Source organism: Corvus brachyrhynchos, unplaced genomic scaffold (assembly GCF_000691975.1).
Source record: "Corvus brachyrhynchos isolate BGI_N302 unplaced genomic scaffold, ASM69197v1 scaffold175, whole genome shotgun sequence".
NCBI lineage: Eukaryota > Metazoa > Chordata > Aves > Passeriformes > Corvidae > Corvus > Corvus brachyrhynchos.
Genome location: NW_008238448.1, coordinates 4165066 through 4180270, shown reverse-complemented (window position 1 = coordinate 4180270; position 15205 = coordinate 4165066). Strand labels below are relative to the sequence as shown.

Genomic DNA, 15205 nt, shown 5'->3' with positions numbered 1-15205 from the left:
AAAGCAAACCTGGGAACCCTGAAAATTAGAAATTTAACACAGTAGTATGTTCCTTATGTCTTATTTGCTACTGTCTGAAGAAAATTCTGTTTGTACTCCTGGTAGAAGGGACAGGAAGAACAAAAGCTATGAAAAAAACTACTTCATTTCTAAATAAGGCAGGAGAGAAGAAGTGACGGCAACACCTTCTCCCTACTGTTAGCTCCCCACATTGCAGAATGAGAATCAGATTTAAAAGAGGATGGAAGTTTCTCTGGAGTCACAGGAAAGAGCTGAGGGAGTCTGAAAAATAAGGGCTTACAGATGAAGGTAGAGATCAGTGAAAGAGTCAAGGATTTCTGAAGAAGTTCTGAGAAACTAGGTTTCTTCCTCTTTTCAGATCTTTTGCCTCTGTCTTTTGAGATGCATCTGTTCTTTTTTCCCCATTTTTTTTTTTTCTTCAGTATTTCCATTCCATTCTTCTCCTTTCTACCTTGTAAACCTCAAGAGAATCCATAGCCCCCAACCTGACCTAGTGAGTTACCTGACCTGATATATGCCCTGATCCTAAAGTGCAATGTGACAAATGAGGTGCACGTCTCCGACCTGTCGCCTTCTCTGGTAGCCTACTTCATTCACAACCTGACACTTGGTGTCTCCCTGGGGTTCCCAAGAACTAACAAGATCTGAAGACAGTAGCCTGTGCAGAGGAGATCGTTAGCCTTTCTGATATGTGGGGAAACATTTCAGCTAAACAGAGCTAAAGAGGACTACTGGAAGTTACAGAAAGGCAAGGAAGTATTTATCTGAGATTTAATGACTCTAGAAATTGTTTGCATTTTGCTCAGTACAATGAAGACTGAATAAAAGAATTATTTTATCCATATTAAACAAAAAGAACTATTAAAAAAAAAGTATGAGGGTAAGGAGCATAGTCTGAATAAGGTGGAAAGAAAATAATGGCACATGGAAAAAGGAAAACTTGCAAAGGTTTGGATAAATTTGTATGTTTAAGATAAGCATCCTGTTTGGGGTGCCCTTTCTGAATTAGATCTTTCGGCCTTTTGAGTTTTGGCTGCTGCAAATGTTTACCTCACCATGAAGCGTGCAGAAAAAGAGAGGAGGAGAGGGAGAAAGAGATTGATTTATTAATCTGAATTCTTTGAAGGAAAAATTAATTGCACTGTGGCACTTCTCTATAAACTAATATTGACTTAAAGGACAGCAGGAAGAGATGAAGACAATGAGTCCCTGTAGCACTTCCATGTAACAGAAGCCCATTAAGCACACATATACTGAGGCAATAAGTTAGTTTGGAAGAAAGAAATCTACATCCTGTAGGTGAGTGAGCATTTGAAATGGTTCTATCCTTTACAAATACCCACAGGAAAAAGGCTTTGGAAATTATCCCCCTCCCTTTTTTTTCCCCCTTTTTATAATTTTTCCTCTCCTTGTTTTTTTAAATATGTGTTTTCCACTCCTTTTAACTTCAGAAGGTTTTAGAAAAATCCCATTCATAAAACTGTACACATTTCCTTTACACAGGGTTCTGTGTGCCAGGCTATTTGTATTAGAGTGTAACTGATGCAGCCTCCCTAGGACTCTTGTAACAATAAGATGGGTGTTCTCCTTAGGACCATCTCCAGGAAGAAAAATTTATATACAACGTTTATTTCTCACCAGAGGAAAATAATGACTTGCAAACTGATCAAAGTCTCTGGTCCCTGTAGACAAAAATAGTGAAATATTTTAGGAGGAAATACAAATAATATAAATCTGTATTTCTTCAAACCACTCTCTGATTTATTAACTAAAGCAATGACTTCTCAGCACCATAATTTAGAAATCACTTCCACACCCCAGGGACTCTTAGCATTTTCACTGCATGGTCTTTTGCATTAAAAAACTAAAAATCACATTAACCTGTAATAAGCTCTTACATCTCCAAATGCACTCATTAGGAAGTTTTTTTAATCAAAAAAAAAAGGAAGCAAAAACCCAAACCAAACTCAAACAACAAACAACTTTGGAAACTGAAACCTGGTGTGATTATGTGATCTGACCTTGCACGGTCTGTGTTTAAATGCATCTGCAAAAACTTATATGATTAGAATTACCAGTAACAGTTCATGGAGCCATTAAACATGGAAATGTCTGCCAATGTATTTATCTGACAGCTTTCAGTGAGCTCACTAGAAGTGCTCTGCCTTTCCCCCACAGTCAAAAAGAAAAGAAATTACTTATTGCTCTAGCCTCCTTTTTAAAAATCTGCTTGCAATATCCTATCCTAAAAGAATAGGATATTGCAAGCAGATTTTTAAAAAAGGAGGCTAGAGAAATAAATACAGTGGGGAATTCAGTTGTCATGGAACTAAATATCTCCTATTCCCAGCCATCTAATCAAAAGGATAAAAATGTAGAAGATACTTACAAAAATTACATGGTTACATAACTCAAACTTACACGTGTCAGGCACCATAAAATAGACTAAGTAAATAAAAGCTGGTTTTGGGTTATATCCTCTGGGAATGCAGAAGGGTGAGAGCTGCCTCCAGAAGCTCTTCTTCCCATCCACTACCAGATCCTTCGCCACTTTTATATCTTAGCATGTAAGAACGGCAAGTTCTTTGCTTAGGAGAACAAGAGGACATAAAGACCCTTTAGGGAAGCTGCAATGAAGATATAGGAAGTGTCACAATGGCTGGAAACTCTTTGTGCACCCCAGTGCAGAGTCATATCTTGGAAATCAGTGTTGCCTGAGCCCTTTCAGCTCTGCAAGCAAATGCTACAACATAGAGCATGAGACAAATGCCTCTTCTTACAAACCACGCTCAGAAAAGAATAAATAGGCAAATGAGGAGAACCTCATTTTAGAAAAGACACTAATAACAGGAAAAATAAAGGTGAAGAAAGAGAAGGGGGATGGGGAGAGTGGGAGGAAACAGCAATATCCTCCTGATGATCAGGACATATCTACTAGCAAAGTCAAACATTTCTGAAATTCAATGATAGGTGATTTCTACGCTGTGCCCCAGGTTTTGGTGGCTGTCTCACTAGCTATTTATCAGTTCAAATTCTTCTGCTTCATCATTTGTGCCTATTTATCTCACTAGTATTTCCATCATCATTAATATATCTGATGGATTTTTGCCAGCCTGAAGTTATTCCCCCAAGCTGCTTAAGTAGTAATTTCCAGGAGTCCTGAATATCCTTATGTTTTCATAGAAGCTAAATTTATGTCCTCTTAAAGTCCACTGAACTCCACTCCAAAATTTTTATTAACCAAGTAATTACTTGTGATTGCTCCCATTAACAGGGAATGGTCATTTTATAATGTCTGTACTGTACTGTGCCTGTGCAATTGAGTCCATCCTGTCTGACAGTTGTCACCTCCATACATAAATGCTTAATAAAACAATAATAACTACTGTAAATCGATGAATAAGTTTTAATGCATTTTAATGTATACATAGAAATATGTGTGTCAGGGAGAGAGATATTGACTGCTAATTTCAATTTATTCCACAATATAGAAACTAAATGCAGTATGTACAAACTACATGATATGCAGGAAACAGAAAATTAAGAGTAGGTTTTATATGATCCCTATGATCCTTTGAACTATGCTAATAAACTCTTTCCTATAAATCCCCTTCTAGATCTGATGGAGAAATAAATTGGTGATACACATTTTGTACAGGACACTCCACTTGGGCTATTCTTACAATCAGAGTGGTACTGGTGTGATCCTCCTGTCCAGCAGCTACCTGGACAGTACAGAAGGCATCACGCCATAAGCCACTGAGAGTGGGGCAATGCATATTTTCTGCTGGAATTATTCCCTTTCAAAAATAGAGTTGAAATATGGGTACGGACTGTGCTGCAATGACTGAGCCAGAGTGGAACCCAAACACTGAAGATACCACGCTAACATTGACAACATTTTGCAAGTGAGACGTGTACCTACATCCCAGAGAGGCTTTCAGAGACAACAGCAATGTGACCTCTGGGACTAAGCCCCTCTCCACCTGGAGGGTTATAAAACATATTTTTCTTCACAGCCTTTTGAGGTGAGTAGAGTAGGCTACTCACTGTTCAGAAGCTGGCTATTTTATGGCTTTCTGAGAGACCCTGCCCCTGTATATTGTACAAGGAAAGCCCATGCCTTGCACTCAGGTAAAGCTGACTTGTGCCTCTGCTTATGTCTGTTTCTGCACTTAGCCCCGAATAAGGGACTTCACTCTGTACTCACAAGCTTTGCTCTCTGAGAATCAAATAGCAATTCAACCTGCAGTGAAGCAAAATGGAAGTTTGATTTGCATTCCTTATTTGACACCCTCCCCTCCCACCTGATTTCAGTCGAGAGACTACTGAAGTGGTCTGGCACAAGTAAAAGACAAATGTTTTATAGTGAATCAACCATGTAGCTCATTAAAACAATTGGGTTAGAAGACATTGAACTAATGTATAATCCATGAATTTTTAAGCTACCTTGATCCTTTCTCCTCCATGTAATTGCAAAACAGCACAGTACTGCTGGCACTAAACGCAGGGGAGACTGTACCTTAACATTTCAATATGTTGATTAATGTTGCTATAAAGATACACTAACAAACTGCAGAATCATTTTACCTCCAGTTTTTTGCTAACTTAGCACATCAGCAAACCAATACTTGTAGACAAAGACATGCTATTTTGTGATGAAATGTTCTTAGACATTGTCTGCTAAATCCCTATAATTAGCATGGCCCCTGGTGAATGTCACTGAGTATTTGATGAAACAGGGCATGAACCCTGCAGCAACACCCAGGGGGGTCGGTAATGCTATCCAGAATGACTCTTGGAATTTTTAACTACTAGATAGGTTCTCCTTATCTAGGAAACTCAGGGGAGAAAGGCATTTGTCCGGTCTAATGACCCCTGTTAGCAGATTTATGCCACCTCCCCCTATACAAACTGCCTTCTCTTTCCTCCTTTTTGATATTTAATTTGAGAGTAACTATACTAAGAGATAAAGTTATAAAGGATGTAATAAGGGATATTAGAAGGGATATAGCATGAAAATGTTAAAGAAAGAAAGCAGCCAAGTTCTTTATTCCATTCTGCTTATGCCATTGTTCTTACTTTTTAAAAGACCACAAGAGCAACAAGTTTTTTGGGTAACAAAAATAAAAGACTGCGTGAATGCAGCTGGTAATTTCAAGAGTCCTAGTAGAAATAAAATTTATTATTAAAAGACATCCTGCTGCAGGGAAAATACTACTTTCTTTCACTACTGTCAAAGATAGTTTTTCTTAACTGTAGAGATGTACCCACAAAACTAAAAGGTGCTGGGAAACAATTTTCAGAATGGTAAATACTCTACAAAGTGGACAAAGTTCCTTTTCCTTGTAGTTTTTAGTTGTCTGCTCTTCACTAAAATTTACCTGAGACTCAGAGACTGAGTCAAAAATCTGCTGCAAAACAGCAAAACAGTAGCTGTACTCCAAACCAGGGCTCCTATGTCTCAGGTGAGTGCTCCAGCAGACATAGTTTTAGCTGTTGAGAGAGTCTGATTTTGAGAGAAGCTCCAATGCAGACCCAAGAAACTCTCTTGATAAAATTTCCATTTTGCCTGGCACATTTATCTTAACTTTCTTTTTTCCACCATTCTGCATTTTGTAGCCTTAAGGTTTTAATGGCAGCATCAATCTTGCTTTAGAAAACATCATGCATCTTCTGTATTTCAAATGCTGATAATTCTTAGAAGAAGAATGATCTCAGAATGCTCTGGAGTTACGTAAAAACAAATTTCAAAGCATTGTAATATTAATGGCATTTTTTCCTGAAAAAAAAAATCCATGATGGATTTAACTTTGCAAAACTGTACAATTTTTGAAAATCCATCTCTCATACTAAAAGGGATTGTAGGTGGATTGAATAAGAAATCCAGTTTTTCCTTTTTCTAATTTTATGTCCTAAACTGTGCATGATATCAAAATGATGGAATGAGCTGTAGCTCAGGTTAGGGGGCAGGGGAGAGGCTGTCTATTGTATTAAGGACTAACTCCTTGATTAAATGTAGACTCAAAACAAATAACCTCTGTACGTGTGTTAACTAGCCTAATTAATCTTCATGTTAGATTAACTTGATAAAATGTTGACCTAATTTGGGATTAAAAGATTACAAGTAACATTTTCAGCTGAAAGCTGTAACATGCCTCATGTCAACACAGTAATGACAGAATTAACCCTGCAAGCTGTCTCAAACCTGTGCACTGGATGTCACTGCTTAAGCAGAGTTCGGATGACCTGTAAATGCAGGAAGACCTCTATATGTATAAAAAAACCCAATACTGAAACACTGATCTCTCTCTCTCAATATCTCACAGGCCTACATATATTGGGAAATACCACAAGGCTAAGGGAGGAAGTAGAGATGCATCATCCATGCGCTCTTACAACTTGCAAACTTCTATAAACGAAATATTTACTGTGTGTTTATGTTTAGATACAGAAATTGGAAGATTGGAAGAAAGCACATTATGAGTTCAGTATTAGGAAGAAGATAATAAAGATGAGAACTTTTAGGAAATAAGTGAGATTTTACACTTAAAATTCAAAGGAAAATTCAAAACCAGAAAAGAACTTCCGGTTGTAGCCCAGAGGAGCCTTGCAGCATCAATTTGTGTGTGAACAATGGAGAGCTCTTTCCTGAAACAATGTGATATTTCAAGATTGTATTCTAAAGGGGTTTTTTTTCAGCTGAGTCAGGAAAAAATTGTGACCTTGACGAAAAGTGTTTTGGTGATCACTTTTTTCTTTTCAAAGAATACAGTGAAAGGAGATAGAGGAAGGAGAGAGACAAGAACTCTCTCACTGCTGTAATAAGTCATTATTTTAGCTCATGCTATTTTTGTCTCTACAATTTCATATCTGCTCTTTTCATAGATAGAACTGTGCTATCTCACTTACCACCTTGGAAAGCACTGGAGTCTCAAAGACGAGCTCTTTTCAGTTTGCATCATCCTTAGGGTTGTGGTTCTTCCCAGAACCGGGACTCAGAACCTGTGCTGGCATCAAATACACACAAAACACTCCTCCACTTCCTCTATGGCTCTCAACACTCATTCTGAGACTATAGAACTCTGAGGTGGCTGTTGAGAGAGTGCCTCTGACTTTTGCTTGGGAAGTCAGATTAAAAATAAATTTATAAGAAATGAGGACAAGGCTGTAGTGTTACATGCTGAAAACTCATCTCTCAGTAGGCCATGGAACCTAATAGGGAGAGCACAAGAAGGGGCACTGCACTGCTTCATGTGTGAGTGCACAGCTCTTGTTTCATCATGTAGGCTCCTCTCCTTATCAAGCCCTGGGAATGCATCAGCTCTTGCTGTGGTACTGCAAGTGCAACTAGCTGGTAAAAGGCAACAACCCTAATAATAATAACCCAGACAAAAACTGCATCCAAAGGGCAGTCCTTGGAATACCAGCACAGAGCCTGCACTGCTAGACAAACCAGAATATCTGATTACCCTATTTATGATATGCAAGCAGAGATAAAAAGAGCCTTTGCATGCAACCTGCTCCACAACAGAATAGGATTGTAGCTGCAGTTCTTATGCCTAAGAATTGCCTAAAGGGACATCCCTGTAGTCAGCAGGAGACTGAGTTACAGACAATGTGAACTGAGTGCTGGGAGATGTCTTTCTTTTGAGGAGAGGTTTGGAACCAACAATGAATTTAAACCTCACAAAATCAAGGATGAACACTGCAGCCTAAAATGCGATATACAACTAATCAATGAAAGGAAAGTTTTGCTTAGTCCTTGCACCACTACTTGTTAAAGCAGAGCTAACAGTATTGAGGTCATTTTTCAGTACCTCGGTAGGGGGGTTTTGTGTGTACACCTAAAAAATAAGTCATGCAGACTTTTATTCCCCTATAACAGGAAGATATATGCAATAGTTTTATGGATTTATTTCCATTAAAACTGTACGCTCCTTGATAATTTATTATTTCGGTTATTTCTATGTGCTATTGTCTAACTTTTCCTGCATGAAAAGGAAACAGGATATTAAAGCTTTCCTAAAGCTGCTACTACTAGTGTCATGAAGAGGAGCATTCTGAAGTTTTTTATTGTACTCTGTCACTTCCCATAAATTCATGACAAATGAAGAAATGACTAATCCAAGTTTGATCAGACAATTTTGACCAACGTGGACCAGCTTAAGAGCTGAGTCAGAGAATTAACAATATTTCTCTTGGAATGATGGAATTTGATTGGAATGGAATGATGATTTGCAGCCATAGCAAAATCTAATGTAATTCCCATCAGTTCTGAGAAATTTTATGCAAACCTGGAATAGCCCTGTCTTCAGGAAGGACAAATTGGAGCAAGATGCAGCTCCTGCTGGCCATCACTTAGGTAGTATTCTTTACCGATTAATTTAAAATATATTGCAAAATGCTGTTCTAGTGGAAATGATGTCTTTTCTCAGTAAACTGCTACTGAAGTCTTGACTTTCATTCACTGTTAGATGTTGCTTTATGTTACTGTGAGCAGCTGATAATGAAATACTTTCTAAAGTTATACTGCATATACCCCTATATATTTAAGCAGTTTTCTTTGATCTTTGGTCCCAATTAATGTGCACAATTGATGAGTTTTCACTCTACTTCAGCAGTAAATGAAATAACCTCTTGATAACTACAGATTATGGAGAAGTTTGTAAGCTATTTTTGAAACATGCAGCATGACAAATGTCACTAGTTCAAAGACTTCAGAATGTGAATATGGATATTGTGAGTGTCCACAGAAACAGAATAATAAACAAGTGAACTACCTTAGCTCTTTTGTAAATAAGCAAAGTCGACAATATGCATTGTTGAAAAATTTGAACTTGCAGTACTTATCTCGGTGGAAAGGAGGCAAGAGATTCAAGTGTGTCATTGTGGACAACTGGTTAAAAAGCAAACCATTTACGATTTTTTTTTTTCTTTTAAACATAGTCTTTGCCACTCTAGCGCTCTCCCCTGGACACTTTTATCTTTAAGGTAAAACAAACAAAACTACACTGCCATCCAAATCTTCACGTTTGGTCATTTCAAAATAGTTAATAAGGATTTGTAGGAGCCTTCTTGATGAACAGCCATAACTAGGAGAAAGGTTTATAATGCTGCTAAAACTTTCATCTGGATTAAAAGTTTAGAGATGGAAATACAATATGACTACTTTTGAAAAGTTTGACTAGTTATAAGTACTGACAATTATGTAAAATTAAATAATTTGTCTTATACAGAAAAAAAATACCAAAGCATATTTTTCAATCTCTGAAACTTCTATGAAATACTATTTTCAAGGGCAAAGAGAAGCCCAGAGAGATTATATGGGTTCTACAAGTCTTTTATGCATTCACAATAAAATGCAGCAACAACTGTGCTTCCAGGACCAAATCTAGCCATGCTGAGCCAGACAAGCAACGAAGCACATGTTTAATATTAAAAGAATACTTAATGGGTTGAAATTTGACATGCAATATGGCCCAAATGAATCCAGCCTGAATTCTACTCTGTGCTGTTGTTTCCTATTAAGGAAGCAGTTCTAAAGACCTAGAGAGTCAGCCAACAGCATACAGGAGGAGGAGGGACTCACGCTGAGTTTGCATAAGCATTTTACTCTATAAGAGGAATTTTTACCACTTGCTGACTCAGACTCCCAGCTAGCCAACTAGATCTTGGAAAGCACTATACAAAAGATAAATACCCTGAGATTATTTTACAGATAGGCTGATGCACATATGCACACACACACTTATGTAATATCTAACATTAAAACAGTGATATTGTGTTACGTCATCCATTGCATTATTTTAAACGGAGGGGATAAGACTGCGGCATGGGAGCCAATGGACAGAAGTTCCTTCTTTCCCATTCCTTCAGCCGAGAGGTAGCCTCCAGAAATTTTCTGCAAAAGGTTTATTATGAACCCCAAAATATTCCTCTATTTTGCCCTTATTAAAGAAGGCCACTACCAGCCAACCAGAAATTATAATTTAAATTGTACCAAAAAAAATTGTATTCATTTTAATCAGAACAACTTCCTATGGAAATTACACTTTATAATTCTGTGATGTCATGTATGCAGATGACCTCACTGCAGCAAGGGAAAATACATTTAAGCCAAAGCTGAGTTAGTAACAAAAAGCAAATTCTACAGTGATAAGTAAAAGTCAGCTACAGCAGTTCCTCATACATTTTTTTTGACCTACTTTTCAAGAATTGAGTAAATGAAACAGCTAATAAGACTCCATTCATATATAGAGCACATTTTAGGGAAATATAGTGGATCTGGAAATGTTAGCATCAAAATTTTTCTTATATCACTAATTAGGAGGCAGAAACTTAATGTACATTTCATATGCTCATTGAAAATGAACCTGACTTCAAATTTGATATACTGAATAGCCACAAAATCTGCATGCAGATATAAATAGACCAAGGTAAATTCACAGACCATTCTTCCTAAACCAAATGAATCGATACTACATTTGGATAATCCATCAGCAGAAAAAAAAAAAATCATATGAATAAAAAGATTTTTCTGTACTATTACTATTCTAGTATTGATACATTTATGAAATTGTTTTTCTCTGCTAACACCACGGCAAGAGCATAATCCAAACAGTTGTAACTGATGAACCACTTTTTCTTTAATTAAGGATAACATAAAAGGCTTTTGGCATTTTAGTAAAAAAATAAAGACACTGTGCAAAAAAATTGAACATCTCTGTATACTTGGCTAACAAAGACTAAGCCTGCAATACTTTTTTACAGTCTTTCCCTGCCTCTGTTTGGTCCTTAAGGGCTTATTTGTTAGCTTTCATTTGGAGTCTTCTTTTTTTTTTTATTATAAAAGACGAATTGCCAAAGACGCCACTCCCATCCCCCCTCCAAGTAACCTTCTGAAAATCAAATCTGACTGAAGTTCATTGACAAGAACTATTCTATTGCCAAAGAAGTAATTTTTAACAAACTAAGTGACATTTGCAAGGACAAACACTACTTTAATGAAAAATGATAGAATTCTACCTAGTGGGAAAAAAAAAAGTTGGATTTTGTTGTTTTTTAGATCGGTTTTTTTAACATGTTTTTTCTCTCTTCTAAGATATTGGGTACTTAAAGTACTTGAGCAGTAAAAGAATGGAATAACCAGATGAAGGAAAACAGTGAATCTACTGTGCTAGTAATATTGGTAATCCAATTGTTTTAATGGGGAAAAAAATTGTAATGCTGCTTCCAATATTTTGAAGTAAATTATGATCACAATAAAGAAACCATAGCATAGGAAAATAGATAAATTATATTCAAATTTATCCTTCAGCACAAAAAGACGGAGAAAAAACATGACCTCTCCCCACCCCCAATATTCCACATTAAGCAATTCTAAGTGCTATGATTTCTAGATAATTTTCTCTTTGGTTTGTACTATGCTATTGCAATTTTATATTTATTGTGCCATCTGTCACAAGAAAGAGCAGATATAGAACAGTGGCAAAATCATGTTAAAAAGACTGTCTTGGGATAACAAAGAGAAAAGTTAATGGACATGGATTTACAAATTATTAATGATTTTTCTTGTCATTTCTTGAAAAATGAAAGCTATGCACGCTGTCTCTTTCCCCAAACAGATTGCATTTTATTCCTCTGCAGTTTGTCCGTCAGGCTTCACTCTGACAACATAATCCAAAACTAATCCAGAGCATTCAGTTTTCCTTGTTGGCTCTCATGCACACTGCTTAGACAAATCCTGCTACCTGTCAGCCCTCCTGTGTGTGCCAAACAGGCTGCCAGGTTAACCCCTGGGGAAGCCGAGAGACCTGCTGACTTAACCCCTGCTTCCCTTCAAATAATCCACTGTAAATACATAGGACGTTAACAGGCTAACTGTTCTAATCAGGGCTGGATCCCTTAAAATCTGTTTCATACACAATCCTTAAGAACTAGGGATCTAAGCATCACTGCTGGAAGAGGAAAGGATTGCTTCCAATAATACGAGCACTAAATAAGCAGATGGATAGAACACACTGAAAGGTTTTAATCCCCTAAAGGAGTTTGAGAAAATATACACATCACTTCAATTGCCCACCTCATTGCTTATAAATTTTACCTAATTGTCAGAACAAGATCAGAAATAATTTAGTGCAAGGAAAGCAAGTCTAATTTAATAACAATTCAACTTCATGACAGTAAAATTTATACCATTGCTTTTGTCCCTTTTCATAAATATCAGCTTCATAAAAACTAGCTTTACTTTGTGGAGATCCACACTGAATGCAATATAAGTGACTAGCTAAAAGAGATTTTCATAAATAGCATACTTTACAAATAATGACATTTTAAATTACTTTACTTTCTAAAGACATAGAATTATTTCCCAGCAGCACTTAAAAAAAAAAATTTCTAATGCTTTAAGCCTGAAATAGAGAAAAATCTGAGTTACAAATCTTTTCAAGATACTCACTCTGTACTCAAAAAACCCAAATAAACCAACGCCTTCTCCTCATTGGAATTCAAGGCACATCACTCTATCTGCTGCTGCAGCATCAACAATCCACAGCAGAAAATAACTTGCGTAAGCACGGCATACCGAGGAACACTTAAAAGCCACACTAAGCTCAGCCACATGAGAAATGTAATAAAACATCACACAGCTCATTTAATGTTTGGAAGGCATGATGTCCAGGTTAATATCTGAAGTGGGGGAAGGTAGAGTAAGCCATGGGGAGGGCTCCTGAACTCTGCCACAAACAACTGGGAAGGTCCATTGTGCCTTCTGATAAGAACATTTATTTTACCTCAATTAAATTTCAGGCATTCTCTTGAGAGGAAGAAGGGAAAATTGTTCTTCCCTCCTACACACTTACACACATTCACATTTATGCTTTACATATACATGCAAAGCACACATCTTGGTCTCAGGAGTCCTGGAAAATGTTTAAATGGTTTTATTCATTCTTAGAAGTGTTATGCTTGTGGCAGCTAATAAATAGATCTTATAAATGCTACAGATTCCAGAGACGTTTAAAATACTCTTGCTGCTTTTAAATGCAGAGACAGTTTTAAAATCCCACTCTTTCTAGATGTGTTACTCATTCTAATGCTTTTCCTACTTTTTATATACAGAACTGTTAATTCTTAATAAGCTTTTAAACTTGCCCTCATTGCAATTTTTAGATCCCCACAAGCCCATACCTAAGCAATACAGAGACAAATATTTGGCAAAAAAATTAGTTACTTTTAAAATAAATTGCTCTGAAAAAATAACTAAAGCAAATGGTTTTCCACTATCTATGCTTTTCCCTTCCCAGCTCTTCTCAAAACAACAGTTATTTTGCTGACAGAAAGGTTCATTAAGGTCTCAGGCAGCAGTTTGTCTTTGGGGAGTTGACAACTTTTGTTAGGGAGAAGGCAGTATTTTAAAACCTATATCTTATCTCTCCGTCAGATAATTTTGCTCAAAATCAGGAGTTTTAATTTTCTTCCCTATAAATGCATTTTTCCATATAATTTATTCATTACTAGTCAAAATAATTGTGAATGGATTTTGGAAAATCAGCCTAGATAAAAAAATCCTTTTTGTTTTTGTTTTGATAAAACCCTGACTCCAGCAGTACATAATGAAACTCACATTAACTTTTCTAGGACCAAGGTTTTGCTCATTGTCTAGAAGACACGAATCCTTCTGGGCAATTAATCGATACACAACAGAGTATGTATGTGCTTGTGCTTACTATTTTGTCTACATGAATTACAGGTAAAATACTGATGCAAAATAAATTAAACACAGTACCATAACAAATTTCAGTGTTACATCCATAGGATCTCCTGCAAGATATTGTTTCCTCCTAAAAATAATTTTGACTGACATTTTGCAAATGTTCTTAGGCTCCAGCACCAGAATGTTTAGGAAACAGGAGTCAGATAGTTTGTTAGTCAAAATACAGTGCCACAAGACTTAAAGAGCTGCCGTTCAAGAATTTTATTCATGATTGCCAAATAGCATTCACCCTTCAGAGACACTGAGCAAATGTGTTTAAAAAGAACCATATCTCAGCCACCTAGAAAATGCCTGTTTTTAAGCTGAAACATCTCTTTGCTTTTGTACTTACTGTTTTGAATTAGGTTCATAATAGCAACCAATGTTTGAAAAAGGTCTGTTAGAAAGCTACTAAGTTTATGCTATGGAGAAGCTCATTAGGCACAACTTAAAGCTCTGCCACTGCACTCAGAAATGGAGTTTTAGTGTGTTTGATGGTCCAAATATACACGGTTCAGTGGTCAACATTACAACTGTTTAAAATGCAGTGACTAATCTGTAACTTATCAATATATTACAAACCAACATTGACAATACCAGGTTCTTTGTTGATAATTTTTCCTTATATAACACCAGCTGGAAAATGTTTCCCTATTATTGATCATGCCACTTATCAGCTATACACAACATATTTCTTTGTACTTGGTACAAAATCTAAACAATGTGGACTTGGTTCATTAACCTTTTGATATTGGGCAAAAGGGGGAGTAAGACAGGCAGAGGAGAAGCACTAAAAGTAATTTCATTGTTATTTGGATTTTCATTTTGGTCAAGACATCTGAAGGGGAAAAGGGCACAAACTTTATAGGATTGAAATAGCACTTAGAGCCTGGTCTGAAATCTACAGAAGTAAGAGGAAGACCTTCTGCTGATTTAATTTTCACTGGTTCAAGTACTGAACAAAAGGTAAGTTTCAAAAGCTTAAAAATAAACAACACCCCTATCTTAGAGTGGTTTCCCCAAAGACAGATTGGAAGGAGAGCTCTACAAGGAGTTGGCAACAAAATCTGTAGAAAGCAGACAGAATGTGTCTTGTAGTGTGAAAGTCAAAACAGAAATTCTGCACCAAATATCAGTACAGGTATTCAGAAACTATGAACTAAGTAACACTTTAGAATAATTAAAAATACCTACAAAAAATTCAGTCCTCAGTATATATTCAGATATAGTCCCGAGTATATTTTTAATATAATTTATAAAGTGCAGAGTCAAACTGAAATTTAGATTTAAGTGTACTTGTCAGAGGAGTCTGGTAGGACCCTACATATAAATAAGTATACATCAGCAAGTTAACTGGTAAGAAAAGGAAGCTAAGCTGGCAGAATCAAGCATAACATTAACAATTTTCAGTTCAAGCTTTTTACCTAG

The 15205-nt window shown here is 36.6% G+C and overlaps 1 long non-coding RNA gene across 3 annotated transcripts in view; it reads right to left on the bottom strand.

Annotated features, from left to right (window-relative positions):
- LOC108447301 overlaps nucleotides 1-15205 on the bottom strand; it is a 309215-nt gene that overhangs the window by 124156 nt on the left and 169854 nt on the right. The window lies entirely within an intron of this gene.